The sequence below is a fragment of the Canis lupus genome, chromosome 12, assembly GCF_003254725.2.
Source record: "Canis lupus dingo isolate Sandy chromosome 12, ASM325472v2, whole genome shotgun sequence".
Lineage (NCBI taxonomy): Eukaryota > Metazoa > Chordata > Mammalia > Carnivora > Canidae > Canis > Canis lupus.
Window position 1 is genome coordinate 3289294 of NC_064254.1, and position 27154 is coordinate 3316447.

General features: G+C 53.4%; 1 long non-coding RNA gene across 2 annotated transcripts; it reads right to left on the bottom strand.

Moving 5' to 3' along the window:
- Window positions 1-526: 526 nt before the first annotated feature.
- On the bottom strand, window positions 527-26344 carry LOC112641434 (uncharacterized). Of its 2 annotated transcripts, XR_003124636.3 has the most exons (3): window positions 11689-20146; window positions 9534-9645; window positions 527-8148 (listed from the first exon to the last, which is right to left on the bottom strand). It is a non-coding gene; the product is annotated as an uncharacterized LOC112641434 (long non-coding RNA). The 2 variants fall into 2 exon arrangements; XR_007401091.1 differs by having other exon boundaries at window positions 527-9645; window positions 11689-26344.
- Between the last annotated feature and the right edge of the window lie 810 nt (window positions 26345-27154).

The following is a 27154-nucleotide window of genomic DNA, read 5'->3' on the forward strand; positions in this document are numbered from 1 at the left end:
GGAGCAGGAGAGGCCTGGGCTGACACCCTGCCTGACCGTGGACCCACAGAGACACAGGTCTGCTTCAGGGCATCAGGGCTGTTTGGGTGGGGGTGGGGGGTGTCCCCAGGAGTGCCTCCTGCCCCTAGCTTTCTTTCTTTTTAATATTGCCATTTAAAAAAAATTTATTTATTTATTCATGAGACACAGAGAGAGAGAGAGAAAGAGAGAGAGAGAATGGCAGAGACACAAGCAGAAGGAGAAGCAGGCTCTACACAGAGAGTCCGACGCAGGACTCGATCCAGGGACTCCAGGATCATGCCCCAGGCTGAAGGCAGGCACTCAACTGCTGAGCCACCCAGGCATCCCAATATTGCCATTTTTAAAAAAAGATTTATTTAGGGGCAGGCTGGGTGGCTCAATGGTTTAGCGCTGCCCTCAGCCCAGGGCATGATCCTGGGGATCTGAGATTGAGTCCTGCATTGGGCTCCCTGCAGGGAGCCTACTTCTCCCTTTGCCTGTGTCTCTGCCTCTCTCTCTCTTAAAAAAAAAAAAAAAAAAAAAAAAAAAAAAAAAAAAAAAGATTTATTTATTTGAGAGAGAGGGCGCATGTGAGTAGGAGGAGAGGCAGAGAAGGGGAGAGAGTATCCTCAGCCGACTCCTCTCTGAGTGTGGAGTTGGATGTGGGGCCTGATCCCAGGATCCTGAGATCATGACCTGAGCTGAAACTGAGATCGGGTGCCTCACTGAGTGAGCCGCCCAGGTGCCCCTGCCCCCAGCTTCCCAAGCAGGTCAGAATGCACAGGAGCAGCTAGAGTGGGCACGGGGCCCCGGGCCAGTGTGCGGTGAGCTGCCCTCCCTGCCGGGCCCTACCTTGCTTCCTATCAGAAAGCTCCAGGAAGGTGATGCTTGCTGTGGTGCATGAACTGGCCCCATGGCTGACCAGGGAGTTCTGGAACCTTGGGAGGTTCTGCAGGCTCAGGAGGCAGTCCAAGAAGCTGATGTTGTAGGACTGACTTGTTTTAGGGACAAGGCCAGTCCCTTCTTTCCTGTGCTCCGACCAAGACCTCAGGGGACCCTGAAGCTGCCATGGACAAGTACTGGGTTAGGGTCGGGGGGATCCCTAGGGCATCTGCCACCCACCCCTGCAGCTGTGTGTGTGAGCGTATGTGTGTGTGTGTGATGGGGAAATGTCACCCCACAGTGCCCGTGCCCACGTCTCCAGCCCATTGTGGCTGATGCTCCCAGGTTGACTGCCTGTGGCCCGGCTGGGAGTTTCTTGTGCCTGTGGTTATTTTCTCTCCCAGGCGAGCGTCTCCTGTGGCAGAGGGAGGTCTCAACTGCAGCATTCCCCTCCAAGCCCCCGGGTTAACATGGCACAGGCCTGGGTCCTGGCAGATGCCACTCAGGTGAATATGCCCCATGTCAGAGCATGGCAGAGTATGCCATGTGGTCCGCAGCTGTTGCCAGGGCTATAGAGGGGAGGGGAGGAGCCCAGGGTCCCCCGATGAGCCTGGCTGAGTCACCTCTGGGTGTAGGCGAGGGGTGAGGGCGGGAGTGAGAGGAACAGGTCTTTCTGGGTGTGCAGTGACAGGTAGTCCTGGAGCATCTTGGCACCCTCATCTTCTGAGTCATCCCATCACTCTCTCTTACAACCATGGAGGATGAATGAACCAGTGGTTCCAACTTTATGAAGTATCCACCCTTCCCTGGCCTCCAGAGTAATTAACTCTCATGCAGGCAGAGGAGCATCATCAACAGCCCATTAGCACCCTGTCCCTAGTACCTCCATCAAACCGCTGTCTGGGTGGGGCTTCCTGGGAATGAGTGGTGGGTGGTTTGCCCAGGGAGCCCAGGGTGAGTGAGGTCTTGGCTCTAGCTCCTGGGTCCTCAGTCTGGAGCAAACTGTTGCTCATGGATTTTGCAGAGAGCTGGGGGTTGCAGGTAGGCTCTTAGAAGGACTTCCAGGGGAAGAGTAGAGCATCTTCAGCCTCTGTCTGGTGGGACTTTAGATATTTTTCTTTTTGCAGCTGGGGGCACAGAGACAGGGAAATTGCTGGCTCGTCATCTCATAGCTTGTGGGTGGTCAAAAGGGGAGCTCCGGTCCAGTGCTCTTTGTATTAATTAGGCTTTCTGTCTACCCTCCGCCTCACCTTGAGCCCAGCAATGTCTCCAATGGGGGTGTGGAGAGATAGTAGAGACTCCCCTCCAGGAAGGGATGGGTACTAGAGGGAACCAGGTCATCCTTCCCTGGGCCACTCACCCCTTGGTGCTTGGGATGACCTGCAGAGAGGCAGAAAGCCCCTCCAGACATGGGTCCACTTGCTCAGTGAGTACCACTCACCTCCCAGGTGCTGCGTTGGTACCACCCTGTCCTCTGGTGCACGGAGGGGGCAGATGGGGGCTGGGTAGGCTGGGCAGCTCAGAGGCCCAGAGCAAGTGGAGGGAGCACAGGGGCCTGGGCTGAGGGTTCACACAGGCCTGAGGTCATTGGCTGTTTGGGGGGGATCCTCCTCCCCAGCTGGAGCCAAAGAGATGGGAGAGGGGGAGGAAGAAGGCAGAGCCTTGGAAGGATAGTATAGGGAGTATCCAGCCTCAGACGGACTGGCACCCTCTCCAGTCCCCTGACAGCACCTTGTACCCTCGTGCCCCTGCTTTTGTCTGAGCCACGCCCTCTGAAAGAGAGCACTCAGATGGCTCCTTCCTCTGTGAATAGATGTGCATCTAACCACGCAGGTCCCTCCTCCAGGAGTCCTTTCTTGATCCCCCCTTCCCCCTTCCCAGTTCCCACCTCCCACCTGGGGGTTAGGCCAGATGTCCCTCTCCTGGGCTCCTCATACGCCCCTCATGTTGAAATGGCTTCTGTGCCTTAGTCATCCAGGCAGCCCTGTCCCAGCACCTAGCACAGGCAGGCTGAGATCAGAAGCTCCAAAATCAGCTGCTGAGTCAGCGGGTGGGCTGCCAGCCAGGGGACCTCATCTCACTGCCTGGCCCTCACACCCATTTGCTGCGTGACCTTGCACAGGCCTCTTTGCCTCTCTGGGCTTGGGCTGCACTATTGTTTTCCATAGGTTTTTGAAATGCATTTCACATCCGGACACCATACAATCCCCATATGTTGATTTATAAAACCTAAATTGAGACCAAATTTTGCAAACTGATGTTTCCCTTACTACATGTGTCATACTCTTTATTTTGTGTTCTCTTCCCCCACTCCTGCCCCAAAGGCTGGTTGCAATCCATGAAGTGGTTCTCCCACTCACAGGTGCCGATGGCCAGTTGGAAAATACTGCCTAAGATGGTCCCCAGCTTCTCTGCTGCTCATTGCTCCTGCACTACCCCCTTCAAAGACTTTTCCGACGTCCCCAACAAAGACAGCATCAGGGATGAGGCTCGAGGAGGCCACAGCCAGGTCCTCAGCTCTCTGGGGGAGATGTTGGCTAGGCTGTGTCTGACGCCTCAGTAGGGAGTATGCCAACCTCTTCCAGGCTCTCTGAGCAGGGTGGGGAACAGAACCCCAGCTCCTAGCCCCTGCTCCAGGCTTCTGCCTGTTTGGGAACCTGCAGAAGAGGCCTCTGGAAAACCCCAGCAGAGATGCTTCCTGCCCTGGCCCAACCTAGAGATCTCCCCAGTGTCCTACGCTCTGTTCTTACAGGGACCCCAGCATTCACCTTCTGGACCCCTCCAACAGGGAAAGGAGGTGCGATTAGAAAGGGCACTAGGACGATGGGCATCAATCAGGTATCTGTACAAACCAGGATGAGTGGTGACCCTGTGGGGGCCCACCCAGCCCTCCTCCCCTTCCAAGGCTCAGAAGCAGGCACGTGGCTCTCTCTTCCTTACCTGGGCCTCAGGAGGCATGCAGACGCCTCTCTTCAATCTCTGCCTCGCTGTGGGGACCATGCTGCTCTCAGCAATGTAATCAACCCCCTGAGCAGACCCTGCTGACCACTGTCCTCCCGCAGGTAAACCACGACCGGTTGAGGGGAGGCCGTGTGACCCAGTCCTGACCAGTGAGATGTGAGGGGAGGGTTTCTCCTGACAGGCTGCCGGGGGCAGAGGACTTGTGGCCCCCAATCTGCCCTTGGCCGTCTGGGTGGTGCGGTGGGAGAGCTTCAGTAGTCGTGGCTGATCCTGAGGAGGACGGAGCGGGACAATGAAGGGAGCCTGGGTCTTGGTGACAGGACTCCTGAGTTGGCTGAGTGACACTGGGCCACTCCAAATAAATTTGTACCACAAAGATAAGTGTGGTGGAACCCTGCAGTGTTACTTGCGCGACGTCCATTACCCCTCCTTCCACTCCCAATGTGTGGGTTAGTGTAGGAGTCCTCACTACACACCACACACCCCATGGGTCCCGATCCAGGCTTGGCCCATCAGCATTTTCTTCCTCCTGATTATCAATTGGTTCAGGCTGAGCCTGTGACCCAGTAGAACCCGTGAAGCTTCGTTAAGGGCCTTCTGCTGGGACATGGGGGAAAAAGAAGTTCTCTCCTCCACTGGGACTTCTAAGGTCTAAAGCTGTTGGCCACCATTGTGCCACCTTGGGAAGAACCTGGGGACATAATGGGGAGAAAGTCTGAGTTGTGGTGAGGATGCATGGGTGTCCCACAATCAATCCTACCCCTGGATGGCCCAGGGCCACCTGCCTGAGGATGTGTAACAATGGGCTCAGGGGTGCGGGGTGGGGTAGAGAGAGTCCTGAGGTGGTGTGTTTGCCAATTCCCGGAGTGTACACACTCCTACCTTGGCTGACTCAAGCTACCGACTGCTTGTCATTGAACAGAGTTGGGAAGAAGTACACACGGTTGGCCCTTCCAAGTCTATGAGGACCAGCTCCAGCACACTGCTGGGGTTAAGCCCCTCTGGCTGGGCTTTGTGTCACTGATAACTAGAATGATCTGACCTCCATACCCAGTCCCACTATGCTGGGAGGGAACTCTTTCTCAGTTGGGTGTGGGCTCCTATCAAGACTGAGCAAGTATGTGGTGTTCCCCATTCACTACGCCATGGGGGTAGCTGTGGTTTCGTTGGGCTGTGCTCTGCTGCTTTGGGCTCTAGAGGAAGCTGTGGACACCTCGAAGCTCCTCTGTGGCCTGACCTGGGGCTCTGTCTCCCCTCCCCAACCCCCAGATACTAGCTCATTTTTGAGCCTGGGCTCTGACCCAAAGCAGGAAAAGCTGGGCCTTCAAGCCACTCTGCTCTCTGCCTCCACTACCTGGGACCTGGCTGCCTGGGTTTTGTTTTGGTTTTGCGGTGGGGAGGTGACAAGGTAGGAGGCAAGGACCGGCAGAAAGAATGCAGAGTAATATCTTAAGCAGTTGTCCTGCCGCAGGGAACAGAAACAGCACCTTCCTCCCTGGGCTGCCGGGAGGATTAAATTACATCAGACTGGGGGCTCCGTTTAAGCCTCTGCCTTCTGCCCAGGCCCTGGGGTCGAGCCCTGCTTCGGGCTCCCTGCTCAGCCGGGAGCCTGCTTCTCCCTCTGCTTGTCGCTCCACCTGCTTGTGTTCTGTCAAGTAAATAAAATCCTTTAAAAAATAATAAATCACATCAGGCCTCAGAGTCCTCAGGAACCAACTTCCCATGCGTGGTGCTGCCTTTCTGCCAGCTATTTTCATAACTGTGCTGCCGTCCTGTCCACACATCCCTGTCCATGCACCCACACACACCCCTGCCTGCCTCCCAGAAAAAAACCTACCCTGCTCTTCCCGAAGCTTCCTTATCTTGTTAAATGGCAGCTTCATCCTTGCAGCCAGACCCAGTCCTTGGAGCTATTCCCTCATCCCACCTAGTCCACCAGCTAGGCGGCCTGCTCCACCTCAAGATGTCAGCCAGGTCTGACCACTTCTCACCGCCTCACTGCTTCCGCTCTGGTTCGGCTGTTTCTTGTCTCTCCTGGAGGAGTACAGCAGCCTGGCGTCACTGCCACTGCCTGTGCCCCATCCTCAACCCAGCAGCCAGAGTGATCTTATTAAAACCTGGGCCAGACCATTCCACTCCTCTGCTCTGACCCCCACAGTGGCTCTTGTCCCCACTCCAAGTCAAAGCCACAGGGCCCTAAGGATCTGCCTCGCCTCACCCCTCAACCACACCAACACACTCTGCCCCTGGGCCTCTGAGGGTCTGCTCCTCAGAATGTCTGGAACATTCTTCTTCCCAGATTTCCCCATGGCTTGGTGCCATCAGGGCACCTTCTTGGGGAGGTGCCCCCTGCATTGCTGATCATGCCATCTCTGCCTCCACCTCACTCTACTTTGCCTCTCCCAGCACTGACTCTCAGTGTTTGACAAATTGTCTGCTCAGAGGCTTTTCTCCTCTACCCATCCAGGAGGGCAAGGCCACCAAGTCACTCACCTGGCTGAGACGACATGTTCTTGACTGGCCCAGAAAGGGCTGGCCTGGGGCCTTGTTGTCTTCCTTGCTCTATTCCCAGGGCCTGGATCAGAGCCTGGCATAAGCGAGGAGTACAGTACCTATACATTTGACTGGCCTCAGTAGTCTTAGAATACATTTCCTGCAGTTGCTCCAAAGTGAGTTGGAGCTGCTCAGAGGGGAGTGTGCTTTTCCCTCTCCCTCTGCCAGTTGCTCCCCCTGCTTGGGCTCTCTGTGTCAAATAAAATCTTTTTAAAAAAAAAGAAAAAGAAAAAGAGAAACCAGATGTTGGCCCTGTTGGGCCCAAATCTCTGCAAGCAACAGTGCCAAGAGGCCGGGTAGGGGAGGCTCCCATTTGAGTCTACACTCTCTAGCTGGCGGCAGGCCTCACCACCCCTATTGCTCCTCAGGACACTGGGCTCTCTGCTCCTCTTGTGCACATACCCTGCTTCCCTCAGTGAGGTCTCATATTTGGCTTCTTTTTGGCACTTGGGTTTGTGATCCTTGGTCCAATGAATGAAGTTCCAGCTCCTTCCAAGTGTATGATGTCTTCTGTCAGGCTCCTTCATACAACTCCAGCTTTATCCCTGGCTTCTCCTGGCTTGCTCCTTGGACTCCAATAATAAGGAACCACTTATAGCTTCCTACAACCACACTGATGTTATATTTCTCTGTGCCTTTGCCACCTCCCCTTTTTAGCTGAGTCCCATTCACCTTTTATTCTTCTACTCATCCCCCCCTCTTTTATTTTTTGTAAGATTTTTACTTATTTGAGAGAGCGGGAACAAGAAAGAAAACACAAGCGGGGGGTTGGAGGTGAGGAGTGGGGAAGAGGGAGAACCAGGCTCCCTGCTGAGTAGGGAGCCCAACCGGGGGCTTGATCCCAAGACCTGGGGATTGTGACCTGAGCTAAAGGCAGACACTTGACTCAGCTGCCCAGATGCCCCTCTACTCACCTTTTAAAGCTCAGCCATAGTGGTTGCCGGGGCAGGGGGTGAGGGGGAGGTAGGGAAATAGGGACTACAAAGGGACATGAAGGAACTTTCTAGGGGTGATGAAAGTGTTCCATATCTTGGTTGGGGTGATGGTTACACACATATGTACATTTACCAAAAAAAATTGTTTTGAAAGAATTTATTTATTTATTTATTTATTTATTTATTTATTTATTGCAGACAGAGAGAGGCAGAGACATAGGCAGAGGGAAAAGCAGGCTCCCTGTGGGGAGCCCAATGTGGAACTTGATCCCAGGACCCCAGGAGATCATGACCTGAACTGAAGGCAGACACTCAATTACTGAGCCACCAAGGTGCCCAATCCATCCTTTTATTATCCCCATTTTTATGTGTGAGGAAATTGAGGCACCGGTTAGATAAGCACCTTACCCAGGGCTGAGCAGGAGGTGGGTGCAGACTCCGGTACTCTGACTCCACCTGGAGCACGTGGCCTCTCTACTGGATCTGATCAATGGCACCTGCTATTTGTATTATGTAGCTCTTTCTCCCTCGCATGATGCCCTGGTGCCCCTTGTCTTTAACCATGTCCCAGAATCATCTCCAGTCTTTAAGGTCACGGTCACAGTTAACAGGACGCTTGCAAAAGCAAGATTTTCTCATTCCCCACAGAGTTTCTGGATGGAGAACAGGCTGGGCCTCATCACCAGGCAAACACCCGCGTTGTGTTGACAGGAGCCAGGCGGATTAACAACGCAGACGGTTCAGCTCAATTCACAAACATTTAGCCAACACCCATGATGTGCCAGGCAGTAGTCTGGCACCAAGGAGCAGGGCAGAGCTAGGAAGATGGAGAAAAAGGTGCCTCAGCTGGGAGATGCAGAGGAGGATCTGAAGGGGCCTGAGTGAGAGAGCTGTGGCAGGCCCTGCCCCACACCCTAGTGGCCCAGTTTCTTGGTTTAACTCCCATCTGGCCTAGGCTTTGGAGGTTTGGAGGTGACATTCGTCATTCTTTTGGGCCACCCAGACCCTAAGAAGTTGGGGGGAGTCCTACTCCAGACGTCCCTGTCTCCCACTAAGGAATCCCAATGCTTAGTTTCCCAGACTCCCTCACAGCCAGGGCATAGGCCTATGACCCACATCCTACCAAGCAGAAGCTATGACCCCAGAAAGCAAATGGTTATGGAGAGGGTGGCTGCCGACACCCCTGATCCCAGGGTCTGTGGTGGCAGAGGTTAGTGCTGTATCCTCAGCGATGGTGCGCGAGATGGGGTGCCTGTGTTGGCTGTTCTACGGTGAGATGTTGGACGATACTATATTCCTTATTGGACAGCTGCCAAACCTGCTCTTGGGCCCTCCCAGGGTCCCTGACTTACGGCACATCCTCTGGTAACTTGGTTTCTGCTTAAACTACTTGGAGCTGCTTGTGGTTGGTGACTAAGAGGCTGGGCTCATGTGTTCAGTCCTCACGGCCCTCATCACCCGACTGCCCCACACACAGCCTCTGCTCACAGCCCAGCAGGGAGCTGGAGATCTCACCACCTTGCTCCTCACTCCTGAGCCCTTGGGACTGAGGAAGAAGACAGTGGAAGAGGTGTGTGGACATGGTGGGTGGGTTCACTCACCCTCTATCCCCACACCCTGCTGTGCTTTCCCTTCTGCACTGGAAGGCTGGGAAGCTACAGGCTACACTTCCCAGGTGCCCTTGGGTCCTGCCATCCAGTGCACTCACAGGAGGCTTTGACTCAGGAGCTGTGTTTTGAGGAGAGGGAGGAAGGGCATGAGTGTCCACTTTACTAGAGTTGATGTCAGGGTCAGTCATTTGAGGGTGGTTTCCTGCTCTGGCACTTTCTGGAGGCAGCAGCTCACTTGGGTAGCCTCGTTCTGGGGTGTGGTGTTGACAGCTGTCCATTGCTAGGAGTTGTCTATTCGGATCTTCTGGTGCCTTTGTGAGCTATCTGTGCCCCCTTAATAAATTATTTTTGCTGGAATAAGAATCGTGGGAGTCTGCCATCTGCAGCTAAGAGCCCAGTCCACCCTACCCAATGGAGTCCAGCCCTTCCTTGGTCCTCCCTTTGCTCCTGGGGGTCCCCACAGCTGCCACAGCTCCATCAGCTCATCCCTCCAGTGGGAACTTCCTCATGGCTCCTGCCAGGGGTAAGCCGTCTCCCCAGCCATCTCCCCAACCTTCTAAAGACCAGAGCCATGGAAGCCTAGGGTCCTCACCTATGCCAGGGCCTGGGGCTCTTCCCACCACCTTGGCCTGGAGTCCAGAGCACTCGACCTGCACTCACCACTCCCCGTGTCGCCTGTCTGGAGAGAGCAGTCTCCTCCTTAGCTAGTTTAAGCAGAAAGGAATATATTACCAAGAGTTCATTTACAGAATTGTCAGAAGAACTTGTGGGAGGGTCCTACTTACCAAGGAAGAAAACAGGCCGGAAAAAAATTACTTGGGGCAGTGGGGCTGGTGGTCAATGTGCTCCTGGGAGTGGCCACATCCCCCTGCTTGCCCCCAGTACCAGCCCCGTCTCTGCCCTGACACCCCACAGTGTGGCTCAGGCTTACTCAAAAGCCCTCCAGGTGGCCCTCCAGCGCAGTGGAGGTCTGTCTGTGGAGCTCCTGCCTTAGCACATGCTGTCTATGGGAGTGACCAAATCTATTGTGGGTGCTTTACCTGTTTGTGAGCTTTTAATGAATACAAAATCAGGTTCCTAGATGGTTCTCTTGACTGATTTTTCCTGCAGGCGTTATGGAGGGCCAATATAGAGACCATGTAGAGAGCATAAGTTCTGAGTCTCTGCTAGTGTGTGTGTGTGTGTGTGTGTGTGTGTGTGTGTGAGAGAGAGAGAGAGAGAGAGAGAGAGAGAGAGAGTATGTGTGTGTGTGTGTGTGTTGTGGGGCAGTGTGTGTAGTGTAACCTGGTTACACCCCCTTCCCCAGCCCATCCGGGCCCAAAGGAACACATTCTGGAATCAACATAAAAAATAACAGGGATAATAGGGTTGAACAGACCCATTTCTCCCACACTTCAGAAACTGACATGGAAACACTAAAATCTGGACGAAACTCTGGAGCAATAAACAGATTTCAAAGCAGTTTGAAAAATAAATAGTACACAGGACTCTACTTGCTTTGTACTCTGATATATTCTGCTTGAATTTTTTCTTTTATTCTCTTCTTTTTTATTTTGGTAATACTGGTCATAGCCCATGAAATTGGTCTCACTGCTCGCCAGTGGGTCTCCATCTTACTGTTTGAAGTTCACCTGTCTTAGAGCATCTCCCTCCACCTCGGGTTTTATAAAGGCAAGCAGGAGAGACCAGCTGCCTTGTGTGCTTGGTGGGGAAAGGGGGTCAGAGAGAACAGACTCCAGCCTTTGGAGGATGAGGTGATGAGACAGGGCATGGGCTCCTGGGAGGACACAGGGGCTCTTACAAAGCCATCAACAAAGGAGGGCGGATGGCCCAGGGATGCCTCTGGGGAAAGAGGAGACTGGTATCCAGCTGCTAGCCCAGAGGCCACAGCTTTGTGGTCCTAGAAGTGTGGAGGATTTCCTAAGGCAGGGAGGAAGAACTTCCCTTCCTTCCTCCCTCCATACCTCCCTCCCTCCCCTTCATCCATCCTCTCTGCCTTCCTTACTCCCCTCCTTCCTCCTCCCATCTCTCCATCTCTAACCTCCTTTCTTCCTCCAAAGCCTGGCTGAGCTGGCTTCCTGTCTGGACCCTGCTCCTCCCTGGCTCCCAGTCTGTGGCTGAGCCCCCTTCTTGCTCCAGGTCTTGGGGTGCTGGTCCTCACTGTCCCTGTGAGCTCTGAGAGTTCCTGGGGTGGCTGATGGCTGGAGCCCTGGGCCAGGGGCCAGAAAGGGCCTCAGAGGCCTGTCCAACGGTGGCTGGGTGATGGGGGGATGGGGGTGGGGTGGGAATCTCTAGATGTTGGGGTTTAATGCTTTCTGCCGCACAGCCCATCCTAAGCATGGAATATTCATTATATGATACCAACATTTAGCTTCAGCAATGGAAATGTCAACTTTAATTATGTTCAAGGAGTCTTGATGGCTCTGGGAATAAATCAATATAAATAATGTTTTCATAAACTCTGAATCATGCTCCTAATAGCATTATATCTATAATTTTAATATTCAAAACAATTTTTCTTTGCATCTTCGCAATTAATTGATGCCAAGTGCTCATTTTTCTGTTTTCTATTGCTGTCACCTCAGAGCCAGAGGCTGGAGTGGGGGGGGGGTGACACAGGGGCACAGGGGCTGTGTCCCCGGAACCTGAGAACATTCCTAATTCTACTGCCCAAAGGGCCAGGCTCCGTACGACGTCTCTTCCCCAGAAAACCACCCCCATTTCTCCCCACCCATTAGTTTACTCACCCTTCTAGCCCAGTGTCTCCAAGAAGCCTGTTTTGGCCACCACGCCTGGCAGGGATGGGTCCCTCTTTTACACTAGCGCGACATTCCCATTCACGGCTCCCCAGGTAGACAGTGGGGACAGCAGGACAGCAGTGAGAGCTCAGGACTTGTCCACGGTGCGCCACCAGCTGTGTGACTCTGGACAGGTGACAGGTGACAGTGCCAAGGGGTCATCTACGAGGTAGGGTTCCTATTTGCAGGTCACAGAGAATGACGCTGGTGGATATGAGCAGAAATGGAATTTATTAAAGACACCAGGAAGCTCAAACTCTGCAAGGGCCAAACAGTTCTGCCTGGAGGCAATCCACCAGGAGCAGTGTGTGAAATTTGGATGCAGAGCTGGTCCAGAGGACACCACTGACACGCTGAGGTCCTGGCCCTTGCAGTTTGCACAGCAGATAGAAAGGCCTGGATGCTGGGCAGATGCTGAAAGCTCTTGGAAGAATAGCTGGCGTTGGAAACTGGCTGTGGCCGGGCCACCACTGTTGCCCGGATGGAGAACTTTCCCATCTGCAGCCTCCTGCTTAAACATGCTGGGGCCTGGGGCTCTGTGCAGCCAGGCTGCAGAGGAGTATGGAAAAATGAGTATCTACTGGTTGGCATTTCTGCTAAAGTGAGGCAACCTTTCTGCTTATCCTACGAGGGGACCCCAGGCATAAGGAGGAGGCTCAGATGATGGGCAGATTGGACAAACAATGCTACGCTGGCCACAGGCCTCCCTCTGCCTGGTGGTTGAAGCCCTTTTGCAGCAGCATTGGGGCCAGCATTTTCTCAGTAGGGAACCCCACAAATGCAGCTCCCACGGCCTCCTCTCCAATCTGATTTCTGCCCCAAGCCTCTGGTTCGGATTCGCTGTCCCAGGTTGTCAACTCATCTACAGGAAGAATGCACTGATGGGCAAATGGGAGACTGCATTCCTCATGATGGTTATTGTTCTCATGTAAGGAAAGAATTGGCCTTCGGGTTTTTAGAACCTGATTGCTCATGAGGTTACAGCCTATGAACCAGTATCCCAAACCTGTCCCTTCCAAGCCACCAGCCATTTAAGGTCCCTTTTTCTAAGGCTGGTGACCTAGCCCCAGGTCCTGGTGACAGCATGGGGAATATCTGGACCGTGGCTGGCCCTGTCCATGACCCTGACCTAGCAGCACCTTTCCATTCCCACAAGCATAGGACGGTGCCCTCCATCAGTCACCATGCATTTGAGAGCAGAAACGAAAACTACAGCCTCTGTGAAATCACTCACACCAAGGCTTTAAAAAGATCAAGCCCGTTTAAGGATATATTGGAATATCACCTTCACTTTCAAAAATGAAATTTGTCTGGGTGGGACTCTCTGGGAGTTTCCAGACCCTGTCCCTCTTCAGTGATAGTGGGCTGAACGCTGGGCACCTAGGGGTTCTGCACTGTGGGAGGGACAGACGAATGGCTGGAGAGCTACCCTCCAAGTCCAAGACAGCCAGGGAGGGAGGGTTAGGAGCAAAGGGGTCTGTGCTGTGGAGAATATGTGAGCACAAGATTATTCTTTGTCTGGGACTCCTGGGGGTCTAACCAGAGGTGAGTGGATGCGTGGGATAACTTTCTGGGGTCCCTTTCTGGACATTTTTTCTAAAGATGCCCAAAGAGTACAGATCAGGTAAAAAGCCACAGGAGAGCAGGTGACGGGACTGTCATCCCCATGTGCATCATTCTAAGGGATCTGCCAAAGACACCAAATTATATTCCCTTCATGCATGAAGACAAAGAAGGGACATCTGAGAGCTCTTCTTTTAAATCGTGCTCCTCCTAACAAAGAAAGAATGCAAGCATTTGTACTGGAGAGCCGTCCACTTGATTACTACACCCAGGACAACCAATTCATATTATCCCTGAGCAAGATCCTCGGAGATTAACTCGACGTCTCATAGGCCATTCATCTCCCTCGTCCAGGGGTTGGGCAAGCATGTTTGCTCCTGGAGAACGTGATCTCCCAACTTTACCTGAGAAGTTTCTTCCCAACAGCAGCATCGTTTAAGAGTCACCTCCTCTGCCTCTACCCATTCCTTCTCTTCTCCCTCCTACCTGTCCAGATTTTCCATTATAAGCAGCCGCAAAGGAGGAGGGAGGTCCCAAACAGACTTCCTGAGGGTGTGGGAGCCTCACCCCAGTGAGAAGGGGCAACGAGACAGCATGGCAGCCTGGCATGTACCCTGCAGCTTGAGCAGAGGGAAGGCAGACAGGGAGGAAGCAAGTGGTAACGGGTCACAGTGGGAGGGACAGAGAACCAGGGGATGGACTCCAGGCTGTGGCCAGCATCAGGTCTGCAGGGTTTGGGGACCCAAGGGGGTCGCAGAACTGCCAGTTTCTTTTTTTTCTGGTGTAGGCTTGAGAGAGAAGCCATGGGCATAGGGTAGGAGTGGGAGGAAGCCAGGAAGGGCTGGCCAGGTGGGTGGTACATAATTGAGATCCTGAAGGGAAGGTTCTGGCCCTCCCCCCTCCCTGGCCTACCCTAACTCCTGGGCAAAAGCAAAAGTGGGGGACTTCCGGGGGGGCCCTGTCAGGGATAGAACTCCTCACCCCATCAGGTCCGGCTTGTGAGACCTCAGAGACCGTCCAAAAGGAGAAGCCTGGGTAGGGGGTAGCTGAGGGCCTGATGCATGGCCCAGAGCAGTGGGCAGGTGCTCCAAAGAGACCAACGTCATGCCCTCCTGCCAGCATGAGTGCTGGCCCCGGGAAGAGGTGCCTGGCTGCCTGGAGCATCTGGGTGAGAGCCAGCTCTCTGAGAGGTGGCCCCATAGCTGCACCTGCGGGGTAGCTCAAAATGGGTTGTTGGCAGGCTGTCTGAGCCTCCTGGGGGGTGCCAGGGCCGGTCACAAGCCGACTGGAGAGAGGTTTCTGGGGGAACTGTGTGCAGAATGGGGGGATTGTGGGAGTGCTGGGCAGGCCAGTGGCAATTCTGTGCTGTTTGTCATCTCAAGCCCTTATCAGGCACTCCCTTCCTCTGCGGAGGGCATCAAAAACTGTCTGCAGGGGTGAGGTGGCAGGAGGAAGGAGGGTCCCAGAATGCCGCCCCTGCCCACCCCCCCCACCTCATTTTTCCTTTTCCTCTCCAACCACTCCACTGGCTTTAAAGCCTGCAAAGGAGTGCTCCTCTCCTCCACCCCTCCAGCCCAGAGATGCCAAGGTTCCGAGGCAAATGTGCTTTCCTAGGAGGGGCCTCTGGAGCCCTGTGGTCCTCCTGTGAAGACCTGGGGGCTTCGAGGCCCAGGATCTGCGCTAATTCTGTGCCAGCCCACAGCTGGGCAGACCCCGGAGAAGGAAGCTGTGCTGCAGAGTGTAGCCAGCTCAGAGCAGAGCGCAGGCCTGTGGGGCCTTCTCCTCGGTTCCTTTTTAAGGGCTGGGCCCGAAGGGGAGCCTCGCTTTTGGCTCTTCTCTCTGGTCTCCGCTTCCCACCTCCCACCTGACACCAAGCCCGGATTCCACCTTTTTTCTCCCTTTTCTCTCCCACATCCCAGCTGGTCAGAAACAGTATGTCCCAAGGGAGCTCTGGCCCTTAGCAATGTAAAAAAACGGGTCTGTTCTTAGAAATACAGTGGCCATTTGGCCAGCCCTGGGGATCAGTTCTGTCCTGGTAAGCCACCTTCCCAGGGATGGCCAGAAAGTGGTGCTTCCTCTCCTGCCAGCTCCCTCCCAGAGTCATGGCTCCACCTGCTTGGGCTCAAGGCATTGCTGGGGCTGAGGTCCTGAGGCAGGGAGTGACCTACCACAAGTCCCTCCTGCCCTGAAGGCCTGATTCTCCTCATCTGTAAAATGAGTGGGGAGTGGACCCCATCATCTCGGTGGTTCCTTCTAGCTAAGAAATCTCTCTGTGATGATGCTGGGGATTGGATAGCCTCAGTGGCCTGATTGATAAAAGGTGGAGACTAATAAAACCATTGAGATGTGAAGTGTTGAGTGTGAAGAGTACTCCCTCTGTCTTTTCTGGAACGAACATGGTTAGCATTAAAGGAAGGAGGGCCCTGGCCAGGGCATGGGGCAGAGTCCAGCCGGCACCCAGGGCTCCCCATGCCCCTCGCCCCCGGCTGCCCACCCTTTGGGGTTTTGGGAGGAAGCCATAGGAGGCTCTATGTCTGGGTGCTGGTCCACAGGAAAGGCTTACGCAGACACTCAGAGACTATCTTCTGTTGAATCATGAGGACCGGCAGCAGCTATGACAACCAGCCATGGCCCTGCTTGCCAGGGAGCAGACTCAGAGTCCTTCTTGTGTGACAGGAACAGGGGGCCTCCCAGGGGCTGCCTGTGCAGAAGGGTTAAGCCCTGGTGGAAGGGCCTGGTCAGGCTTGGGTGAGGGAGAGCAAGCCACCACGGAGCACACAGCAGTGGGATCTGCAGAAGAGGCAAGTCACTGGGGGACATAAGGAGCCCCAAAGCCAGGTAGCCACGTCTCCACAGTACAACAAGCGATTTCTTGGAATACTTGTGGAGAGAAAGAGGGCATTGATGAGTGCAATAGGTGCCCCCACCTTAGAGTCTAGAAGTGAACAGCTGGGGTCCCGGCCAAAGTCCAGGCAGAGGGCAGTTCTAGACTAGGAAGTCCATGGGGGGAAGGGGAACTTCCACACACATTAGTCACCATGCTTTGTACTATGTGACTCCACTGACAGGGCCAAGGCAGCCCCCTCTCCCCTGGGGTGGTGACCCAGTTTGAGGAGCAGCAGAGATGGAGATGCAGTCCGGGAGCCTGGTAGGGCCATGCCTGTGTCCACGTTCCCAGACCTGCTGTGTCCCCATTGACCCCCTTTCTCATTTCTGGAGGAAAGGGAGCCCCCTTTCCAACAGCTGTAAGATTCTTAGAACATGGGAGCAGAACTGAAAAGATTCTTAGAATGCAGGGAACAGAACTGGAAAGGCCCTTAGGATGAAGGGAACTGCAGGCACCACTGCCTGGGGTACCCGGGGCAGAGTCCCTCCCTCTGGGCTTGCCTGCTGTGAGCCCGGTTGCAGGACAAGGCTGGCCAAAAGCGGAGGTGTGAGTTCACAATGGAACAATAATAGTTCCATTCAGATGTTAACCTCCCAGTGTTGGGTATCATTTCTGCATCATCCTACCAGGTCTTTCATCAGCCCAGGGCAGCAGCCAAGATAGATTATTTATCTCCACTTTACAGCTGAGGAAGTGGGCTTGAACAGGTTACGGACCTTCAAGTCCCAGAAGCTCCAAAAGTGGGATGGCCACCAGGGGGCTGTTGGCCGACACACAGGGGACAGTCAACTCTCCCTCTGTCTTCACTCACTTTTCTCAAGACCTTCCACAGGTCTGACTCCCTGCACACGCAGAAGGGGAGCATTTCAGAGAGGAGCTGATCATAGCCCCTGGCTGTGCCACCCCTCTTCTGCGCTTCCTGTGTCCTGAAGGAACTGCCTCCCAGCAGCTAAGCCACCCAAGGGGTCCCCAGAACACTGCCGGCCCCGGGCCGCCCAGCAGCGGGGGCCTGGTGTGTGTGGCTGGGGCACCACCACCATCACAGATGGAGCCCCTCGGCTCGTTGTGGCGCTCTTTCATCTGTACTCAGTACTGTCAACCCGTTTTCTGCACAGAATGAAGATAAATGGCTTTGCTCTGGAAAACTGCATTTAGCATCTCATTCTTTTTGTGGGGCAGGGAAGTTTCCATTGACAAAGCATTCGTATTGCAGATGGCTTGCCATATGCCACATTCCCTCTCGCTATCACCTTATAAGCAGATTCTGGCAGGTTCCAGGAGTAAAAGCTTAATTAACGAGTGGTGTGTACAATTATGTACTTAATTATCTACTGCTTTCCCTTCTTTGTTGTTTCTTGGTTTGCAAAAGTTTGGTAACAATTAGAGGCAACTGTTCCCTAATGCAATTTCTCTCTGCTTCTCTCTCTCTCTCTCTCTCTCTCTCTCTCTCTCTCAATTTTGCCCTTTGGAGACTGCCAGTGGGATGAGAGGGGGGCTTCCTGCTTGGACAGGCAAGCTCAACGTGGCCGCGTCCCAGACTTACTGACCAAGCTTCCTGGGGGGCGGCCCAGGCACAGGAGTTTCTAAGAAGGGTCTCTAGGATGCTGATCTGCAGTCCAGGCTGGAAATCCAGACCTGGGCCTCCCTGCTGCTGGCTGGATGGGCAGTCAGGACCTGTCTTGGTCTTTCTTTGTCTCACCCTATTGGTCCATCCTGGGGAGAGTGAGTGAGACTGGATCAGGGTAGCAAGGAGAATGGGAGGTACTTACAGTGGGAGGGTGGATGGGGGGCAAGAGACACACACTTCTGTCTCAGGGTAAGGACAGGGGCAACTTTAAGGAGCAGAGCACAAAAAGTAAGAAGACTTGGAATGGAAGCCAAAAGGCAGCAATGTGGAGGGAATCTGCTAGGCTGAAGGCAGATTTGGGGGTTAGAAAGGAGTGATTGGACTCCCCTGGATGTGAACCTGCTTGCATCCCATGTGGCCCAAGGGCCAGGAAGCCCAGGCTCTCACACAGGTCATCTATGGTAGGCATCAGGGCAGCGGTGTCCTGTTTTAGCAAACTTCCCTTAGAGTTCAAACTCACTTATCAACACGTGGTGACAGAAGGCCACAGAGCCGACAGCAGAGGAGTCTGAAGCATTAGGGAGGTAGCCCATGTGGCTTTTCAGAGGGCCAAGGGCCGGCCCTGGGCTCCTCAGCCGTAAGATCTCCAGTGCATCCTCCTCCCCAAGCCCACAGATGTTGGTTGAAGCTGGGTGCAGTCTGAGGAGGCAGGAGGGGGTTGGTGTGGGAGAAAGGGAGAAGGTGCATGAGCAGAAGAATTGCAGAACCAGGGAATCAGGACTTCTCTTTCTCCGAGTCAAGGGAGAAACATGATGGACATTTCCCCAAAATGAAGATAGACAGAGGCCGTGCCGGCACCTCAACCAGGAATCATTGGATATGCCACTTCTCTGCACGTCCGTTTCCTGGTCTGCAATGAACAGCAGGGGCAGGAAGAGTTCTTGGGGCTCTGCTAGGTCCCTCACACGATTCTGAGTTCTACAGACACCCCCATCTCCTATTTCTTAGAGAAGAGTCTGCTGGGCTCCAGAGGGCGGTGTGCTGGCAGAAAAAATGGTAGTGGCCAGGCCGGGCCTCTGACCTCATGGTGTCCTGGAGGCCTAGAATAATTCCCTGCATGTGTTAGGTGCTCAGTTCATGAAATTTTGACAGACATGCCAGTTGCAGCTGCTCCAGGCTCATGATTCCTTCAAAAGATGACCGTCTTACCCCAGAGGGAGAGCCAGAGTTCTCTGTACCATGCCTGGTCCCAGCCTATGGGCAGCCGATCGAGGTCGGCCAGCTTGAGATAATAGCCTGAAGAGGAGAGATGACATAGGGTTTGATGGATTCGGCTTCTCAGAAGGTTGACCTGGAAGCCTGAGGGGTTGAGCAATGGGAGTCAAAACTGAAAAGGATCATTAGAAGGAAGAGGTAGAGGTGGGGTAATGGACAGCTGACACAAGGGGGAGATGATGAGGGAGCGGGAGCCGGGTGTCAGCAGTGGTCCTGCGGTGAGGGGAGACAGCGTGCCCTGGGCTGGCCGACTGGGGGTGACCAAAGAACTCTTCAAATGCATGGCTAGGGAGCCTGAGGAAAAATCACAGTGGGGTTGTGAACAGGAAGGAGGGCTCTTCCGCTGATCCCACCTCAGGGCCAGGGACCAGGCCCCAAGGCCTTCTCGGTGCCTTTCAGCCACAGATAAACCTGCATACATCACTGTATCCCACAAGTCCCATCTAGCCCTCTCCCTTACCCCATCACACTCCTCCCCAGGGTGGGGAAGCTGCCACATGGCTGCCGGCCACCTTCATGGATCAGCACTGGTGGTACAGGGCAGCTCTTCTCCCGAGCCTGCACCCCTGGCCGCAGCTCAGGGCCACATCAGGTCCCAGAGTACCCAGCCCTCCCGCATCTGTCCCAAGTCATTCCTCAGAAGAACTTCAAGAAGACCCTGACTATTTGCTGCCCATGTATGCCGTGGGCACCTCAGATGCGGTGGGGATGCGGCTAGGGAGGTCAGAATGATGTTCATCACCCCTGCTGAGAGGGATGGTCCATGACACTCTGGGGACTGCTGGAAAAGGTTTGGAACTCTGTCCTCCTTGCAGAGGCGGAGCTCAACTTGTGTCACTCATGGGGTCAGGCTGGGGCTTGGGGACTGTGTGCTCAGCTGGCCTTGGGGTGAGTGATCAGTGCTCTTAAACCTGGTGTCACTGAGGATGAAGAGCAGGGGAGGAAGCCCCATGTAACTACTCACTCTTGTGGGTGATTGTCATTTCTACCCCTCCACCAGAAGCTCACTCCTTTAGCCATCACCCCCACCCTCACCCCAGGCAGATTCACCTTGTCATGTGTAATCCCTCCCCAGGTGTGCACGTAGCACCTCCGGGTGGGGAATGGTTTCCACCTGAGCTCACCAGCCCCTCCCACCACCCTACCTTACAAGCTGGTCCCCAGCAGCCCCAGTCTGAGCTTTGTTGCCATGGCGACATCAGGGTCGCTGGGAAGAAAGAAGGGCCCACAGGGAGAGGGGGGCAGCCCTCTGAACATCAACGAAAGTGCGAAAGTGCGTGTTCTGGCCTCTCCGGCTTTGTGGCTGATACTCCATCCAGGCCACTCTTGGGCCAGAGGACAGCTCCACGAGGCATCGCGTGAAGCCCTGCCACCTCCCCAGGCAGGATCGGCTCTTGTCCAGCTGATCCACCACGTGACTTCCCACCTGGTCACTGCTTGTCTGCTACCCCGTGCTCAGTTCAAGGCCTGGGCCCGTCTCCCTGGCCAGAGTGGATGCACTCTTTCCAGCCTCTTCTGATGCTCCTGCCCCTGCTGGGGCTCTCTGCTGAGGCTTCTGGACAGACCCCACCTTTTGTGAAGCCCGTCCATGAGGCCCACACTTGGCATCCCACCGCTCCTCTCAGCTCAAGCATCATCTTCCCACGTGCTCTTCCCTGAACCCACCGGCCTCTGTGTGGCTACAGAACACTCTGCTCCCCACTGAGAAATCCTACCACATTCTCTCATTTTTAATTGTTTACAGGTTTGTCCTCCGCAGAAGTCTTAGTACTGGTCACCTCTGTGCTGACATTGTTCATGTCCAAAAAGGGCTTGTCTTACGGATGTGGGGTGGTGTTGGTGAGTCAGGGCTGGGGCACATGGGTCCAGGTGGGGCAGCCAGTGGGATGAAGAATGGGATGGCTGGCTTTCCTGCCGCCTTGCTGATGAGAGGCCCTTGGGCTCTTGAGCAGTTTTACCCACTAAGAACTTGAGTGTTCAGAGAAAATAAACACCTGGATCTTGTGGCTTCAACACGTGCCATGTTCCATGTGGTTGGATCAGGTTATCCTGAGGACGTTTCACATGGAGAAGGGACAAGGGGACCATGTGTTACAATGTGCCCAATGGACGCCAGTGTGTGGAGGAAGCCCGGCTCGTTCTACAAGGCCAGGGATGGAGACCACTAGGAAGCAGAGGGTGATCAGATGCGTCCGGCTTCAGACCTGGCTCTCAATCAGAGCTGCGTGCAGGTGATGGTGCAGGGCTCTAATGGAGAGGAAATGCAGGCTAGACAGACTCAGATTTCTTTCTGTCCCCTCCCCCCACTTGGGGGCCAGGTGGGGCCTCTGTGGGTGATTCTGACTACATGATTCTTCATGGAATTTACTCAAAACATGATGAATGTGTCCCCAGTGTTCTTAAAGCTTAGAATATCTGAGCCAAAGAGGACTCTGGGAAAGTTCTAGAACAGAACCCAGAGGAAACCAAAGCTTGGATGCAGCATGTAACTGCTCACCCACTCACAGCAGAGCTGGAACTGGGCCCTGGGCCTTGCCTTTTTCCCACTCCACTAAGACGAGAACATGCATTTCCTGACAAGCAATCTGCCAATATCTTGTCGGGTTGTGTGCATGAATGTTCCAGGATGCCAGAATTAATGTAATGTCTCATTACGTTACTCTTATCACCAAGGAGTGGCTCACAGCATCCCACTCAGGGCCAGCTGATTCCCCCTTGAGTGGAAAGACGATGGTGTTGAGGCAAGGACCATGTGGGCAGGTGGGAAAAAAAGGAGAGAGGAAACATTTCAGGGGACCAAAGACAAGTTAAAGATGAGGAAGTAGCTACCTTTTGCGCCCCCTCCTCCTCCCTACCCATCAGCTAGAATGTTGCCTTTGGTTAAATGCCTGTTTGGGGTATGTGCAAAAATCAAGAACTCTGCCAGGACGATTCCAAAGTCTGCCACATGGAGGCCAGGAGGGAATCCTGGCAGTTAGGAGGGAACTGTTATGGAGCTGCTTTGTGAACCATGAAGTGAGACAAGTGTCCCTTGTCTGGACACCCAAAGGGCCCACTTTGTGAGCCTGCAGCTACTTACTGGCCAGGTGCCAGCGAGAAGACTACCCTCTCAAGGCCATGCTTGGCTAGCTTCACTTCACAGGGCCTTGGGTGGTGGCAACAAGGAATCATAACTTACATTCAGTCCTTCATCATTTTTTTTTTAAACAGGTTTTAAAGGACTTTCTTATATTATTTTAAGCCTCCACTTAAGTATGGATAAAGAAGAGCAAGGAGCAAAAAAGTCTTCCCTAGGCAAATGCAGACATGTGTTCCTTCAGTTCTGGAATGGGGTAGAAAGACTCCTAGGTCAATCTGTATCTCAGTACCACATGGTGACTCCTTTCCCCTTGGGGGACCACAGATTTGCTCACTTTCATCCCTCCAAATAGCTGTTTCTCGCTTCCCATCAAGATCTCCATCCCAACTCCAGAGAGGCTCCTCTGTGCCCGGGCTCGCACTCCAACTCACTGTCACTCTCCCCAGCACCCCCATCAGGCCTGCCCCTGGAGTCCTGGCACTTGAGAAGCTTCAGTCAGCTATGCCCTCTGGCCCCCAGAATGAGCAGTGAGCATGTTCAGCAGAAATGCTCCTCGGCTAGCAGAGATCAATACGTCGATAGAAACGTCAAGCTGAACATAAACAGAGGGAGGCTGAGAGAAGCAGGGGCAGGGGGCTAAGTAGGTTCTGGAAGGAAAAGAGCCAGACAGCCTTGTCTAGGGAACAGTTCCATTCAGTTAAGCACCTCATCTGCATTGTCAATGAAAAGAAAAAGACTCATTTATTCAGGCCCCACTAATTAGGAACCCACCATGACACCCCTCCGGCCTAGACCAAAGCCCATTTGTATCCTAGGTCCAATGAGAAGGGTTTTCAGGAGGGACAACCTGCTGCTGAGCTCAATCCCTGCAGGCAGGCTTTGCAGCTGGGCCTTGCAGGGGCATCCTGCACCATTTCTAGCCAGGTCTTTCTTAGGGATGTCTTAGTGTCTCATGTCCCTCACCAGATTGTAAGCTCCATGAGGACAGCAATCGGGACCGGGGGGCCCCCTGAGCCAAGCATGCTCTGTGCCACAAGTACCCAGAAAACACCTGAGGACCTGCCTTGGCTAGAGCAACTGGGCCAGGCAGCAGTCTGGCACAGTCTGTCCTTTTCCTTGGGAGAGTTTGGAAAAATACACCCAAACCAATGAGAAATGGTTTAGGACAGGGCACCTCTGCGGAGGTGCGACTAAGTGGGTCTGGGTGGGTTCTCCATCATGAGTCCTTGATCATGTTTTTGAAAAGGAAGTAGGAAGAAGCTAGCAGGCTGGGTTAAACATGGCAGAGCTTAGCCAAAGAGACCACCAGGTTTTTTTTTTTTTAAATCCCTCTGGAGGTCCTTGCAGTGCTCAGATTCCTTGTGTAAATTAAAACTTGATTTCTTTGTACTGTTATGTAGCTCGTGTCAATGCACTCATGGAATGGAAGCCTTGTGGGAGACAGGGGTGTTATGGAGTGAGAGAGAAGAAAGAGGAGCACTTTTGGAGACTAGTAGGGTAGGGCTGGATGTTTAAGAGTGCAGCAGGAAGGGACTGGGGTGGCTGGAGAGCAAGGACAAGTTATTGCTCAAGACCCTGGCAGTGGCAGCCGTATCCCTGAAAAGTCACTTTTGAGATTCTGCACTCTGGGTGACAAAGAATTGTCCTCTTGAACATCAACAGATTCAAGGGTTCGCTGGGCTAAAGGGGACTAGTCATGTAGGAGAATCTGGAGTTCTTGAAGTGGTTCAGAAAAATTATCCCACTGGAGAGAGATTTGGGGCAGCTGCTGCCAAGCCTGGTAGTCAGACGGTCTTCAAGGATTCAGGGATGGGCTTCAGGCCAGCTGCTGGGCTGAGCAGCCTCAAGCAGAGACCCTTGTGGAGGATGCTGGGTGATGGTGCAGACACCAGTTCTCGAAAGTGAGTGATCAGGACAGTTTGAGCTCGAGGTGGATAAGCTGGGTGGAGTCCAGTGCTCTGAGTGGATGGCCCCCGCCTTCCCCTGTGGGATCATGGGAGGATGGATGAGTGAAAAGAAAAGATGCTGGTGGGGAATGGGGTCATTGTAGGGGGATATTCTGGATCAGTGACCCTCAGATTCTCCACCTTGGCCCGATATGGAGTTGCTTTGCTTTCCCTAATTTTAGGCTTGCCTTGGGTGGGAAGGTATATGAGAATGTTTTGGACCCTGGTGTGGTGGGGACATGGTGGCACCAATGGGCCTGGGGATAGGACCAGAAATGGCCTCGAGAGTGATGCCTGATGGCAACCTCTTTGCTCAGCCGGCAATAGTTACAGCCTGTCACAACTCAAGGATCTTGAGGATTTATAAAGTCCTGTGGTATCCAGGCTCTCACTGGAGCTTTCCACAGCCACTTTGAGGTAGGAAAGCAGAGGCAACTGAGTTTCAGAGAGGTGACCTGTCTGAGGGTATGTGGCGGCTTAGTGGTAGAACCAACACCAACACCAGTGGTAGAACCAACTCCAGCCCCAGAGTGCTCATCTCTGGCTCTTTGTATTCTTGCCCCCTTCCCATCTATCAAGATGGAAGGGGGTCCCCAAGTCACCCCAAGAAAATAATCCCTGGAATGTGAGCATGTGCGGTGCTCTCTCGGCTTCCAGGAACCTCCTCATATTCAGCTTTCCAAACCCCCTTGGAAGGATGTGATAGGGACATTCTCACTAATTGCTACCTGCCTTGTCTTTGAACTTTGCAGATTGGGAGTGGGAGGGGGCATAGGACAGGAGGTGTTCCCCACCCAGCAGACCACTAAGAATGATTCACACCTGGCAGTTCAGTGGGAAAGGGGCTGCCTTAGTCTCTTGGTGTACCTGACAAGTGCTGGTAGCGAGCCAACTGAGCCCCTCAGAGCAGGGGCAGCCCACGAGCTCCAGAAACCCAGGGACCAGCAGATGACCCCAATCAAGGGAGTGGGGTGAAGCCTGGTATATCTGACATTGGGAGATTTGTCAGCTTCCCTCTGGAGCTGCCTCCTTCCACCGTGCAGCTCAAAGGCCCAGTTAAAGTGAGTCTCCTCTGGCCTAGGCCTGGGTTCCAGCCTTTGGGGCCTTCTGTGGGGGAGGAGGCTGGTAGTGGCCTAGAGCCCTCACTTATTCCTGGAATTTCAGAATCTTCTGCTCCCTGCAGCGGAAATGGGTCTGGGTTTGAGAAAGACTTTGATCTTGAAATAGATAGTCCTGCATCCAAGTCTTGGATTTGCCACTGACTAGCTGTGTGACCTTGAGCCAGTCATATCTCTGGAGAAGACCCTCACAGAGTTTCTGTAAGGATCAAATGAGATAATGGGTGGGAAAGTGCTTTATCGTGTGTAAGAGGGTCTGTAGTGGAATCGGATTTTTATTGTCAGGGGTTTGGGGACTCTGGGCCCTGGAAGGGTAGATGCCTTTGGAGGGAAGCATTGGTGCAGTGAGGGCTCTAGGGGGCCCAAAAGACGGCTGCCACTGACTTTCCTACCTTGATGTGGCTCTCCAAAATGCAAGGGGGCTGCCTGGGTGGGTGGGGCACTGCTCAGCATGGTTGAAGAGCCACCAAGCAGAAGGAAATGAAATCTCACTGGCTGCTCAGCTTCCCCAGATCTTTTTACTGTACATCATAAATTATCATCCTGTTTTATTCTCTTTTTATAGCCTCTTCCAGGCCATTTCTGGCATTTACTCTTTGCTCTGGGCCAACTGTGTTAGAAACGGTTTCCTGGTCTTTATCTTTCTGTCGACATCTCAAGAGTCCTGGCAACTGACCCAGCAACTGGCGGGCTTCTGTGACCACTTGTTGGGTGACGAAGCATAAAAGCTGGTGGCTGAGGGGGTGACACCAAAGCTGGGATGCCTGGTGCCTGCCCTCAAGTAGCTTGATGAGCAGGAAGGAAGTTAACACATATTCCATGGGTGTGCATAGGCTTGTTGAGCCTGCTTCTGGGGAAGAGAGTCTCACGTCTGGGGACCTGGGCTTCTAATTCAGGCAGCTGTCAGGAGGTAATGACAAATGCTTCAGGGTAATTGGCTTTCTCTCCATGTGGGCAGTCCAACCCTTTTTGTATTTAGAAGTGTTAGGAAGACTTCCAAGATCCTTTCCATTGTCAACATCCCAGTTCTACCATCAGGACGTGTTGGGGGTGGGTTTGGGGAGGTGGGAGAGGGTCCCCACGGTGAGGCATGAGGCTTCCATTCTAATTCCAGTTTTTTTTTAATTTATTTTTATTTTTTATTTTTTATTGGAGTTCAGTTTGCCAACATTTAGCATAACACCCAGTGCTCATCCCGCCAAGTGCCCCCCCCCAGTGCCCGTCACCCAGTCACCTCAAACCCCCCGCCCACCTCCCCTTCCACCACCCCTTGTTCGTTTCCCAGAGTTAGGTGTCTCTCATGTTTTGTCACCCTCACTGATATTTTCACTCATTTTCTCTCCTTTCCCCTTTATTCCCTTTCACTATTTTTATATTCCCCAAATGAATGAGACCATATAATGTTTGTCCTTCTCTGATTGACTTTAGTACTAGTTAGGTGGCCCTTGGCAAGTCCTTTCCCCTTGCTGGGTGTCCGCTTCCTCATTTGTAAAGTTAAGCCCTGACCTCCTTCTAGACTGCCATGCTATAACCAGGGATTCAGGGAACATCCCAGGCATTGTTTGCAAAGTGACAGATTCACACGACAAATTAATGTACTGTCAAGTGTCACCCATAACAGTTCTGTTTTTAATGAAATGCTGGCTTTTCAAATGAAGGCGATGGATTAGGGAAGGTTTGAATGATGCTCATGCGCCTTTGATATATATTTTTCCTGAGTTTTTTTGTATCCTGATTAAGGGGCAAGCCAAACAGTGGCCAAGTTGTCTCGAATAGAAGAGGATCTTGCTCAATACAATTCTGTCGTAAATTGTCATTTATTTTCCCTGATCTATTTCTATAGCCTGACCCTGTTTCAGCCCATTTTGTGGATGCAAGATGATAAGAGATAGAGCTGACTATGCTGAGTTTGTGATGAATGGGAGGGCACAGACGGGGCCAGTGTAACATACTCATAGTGGGAGGGGGGCGGTGGGGGGG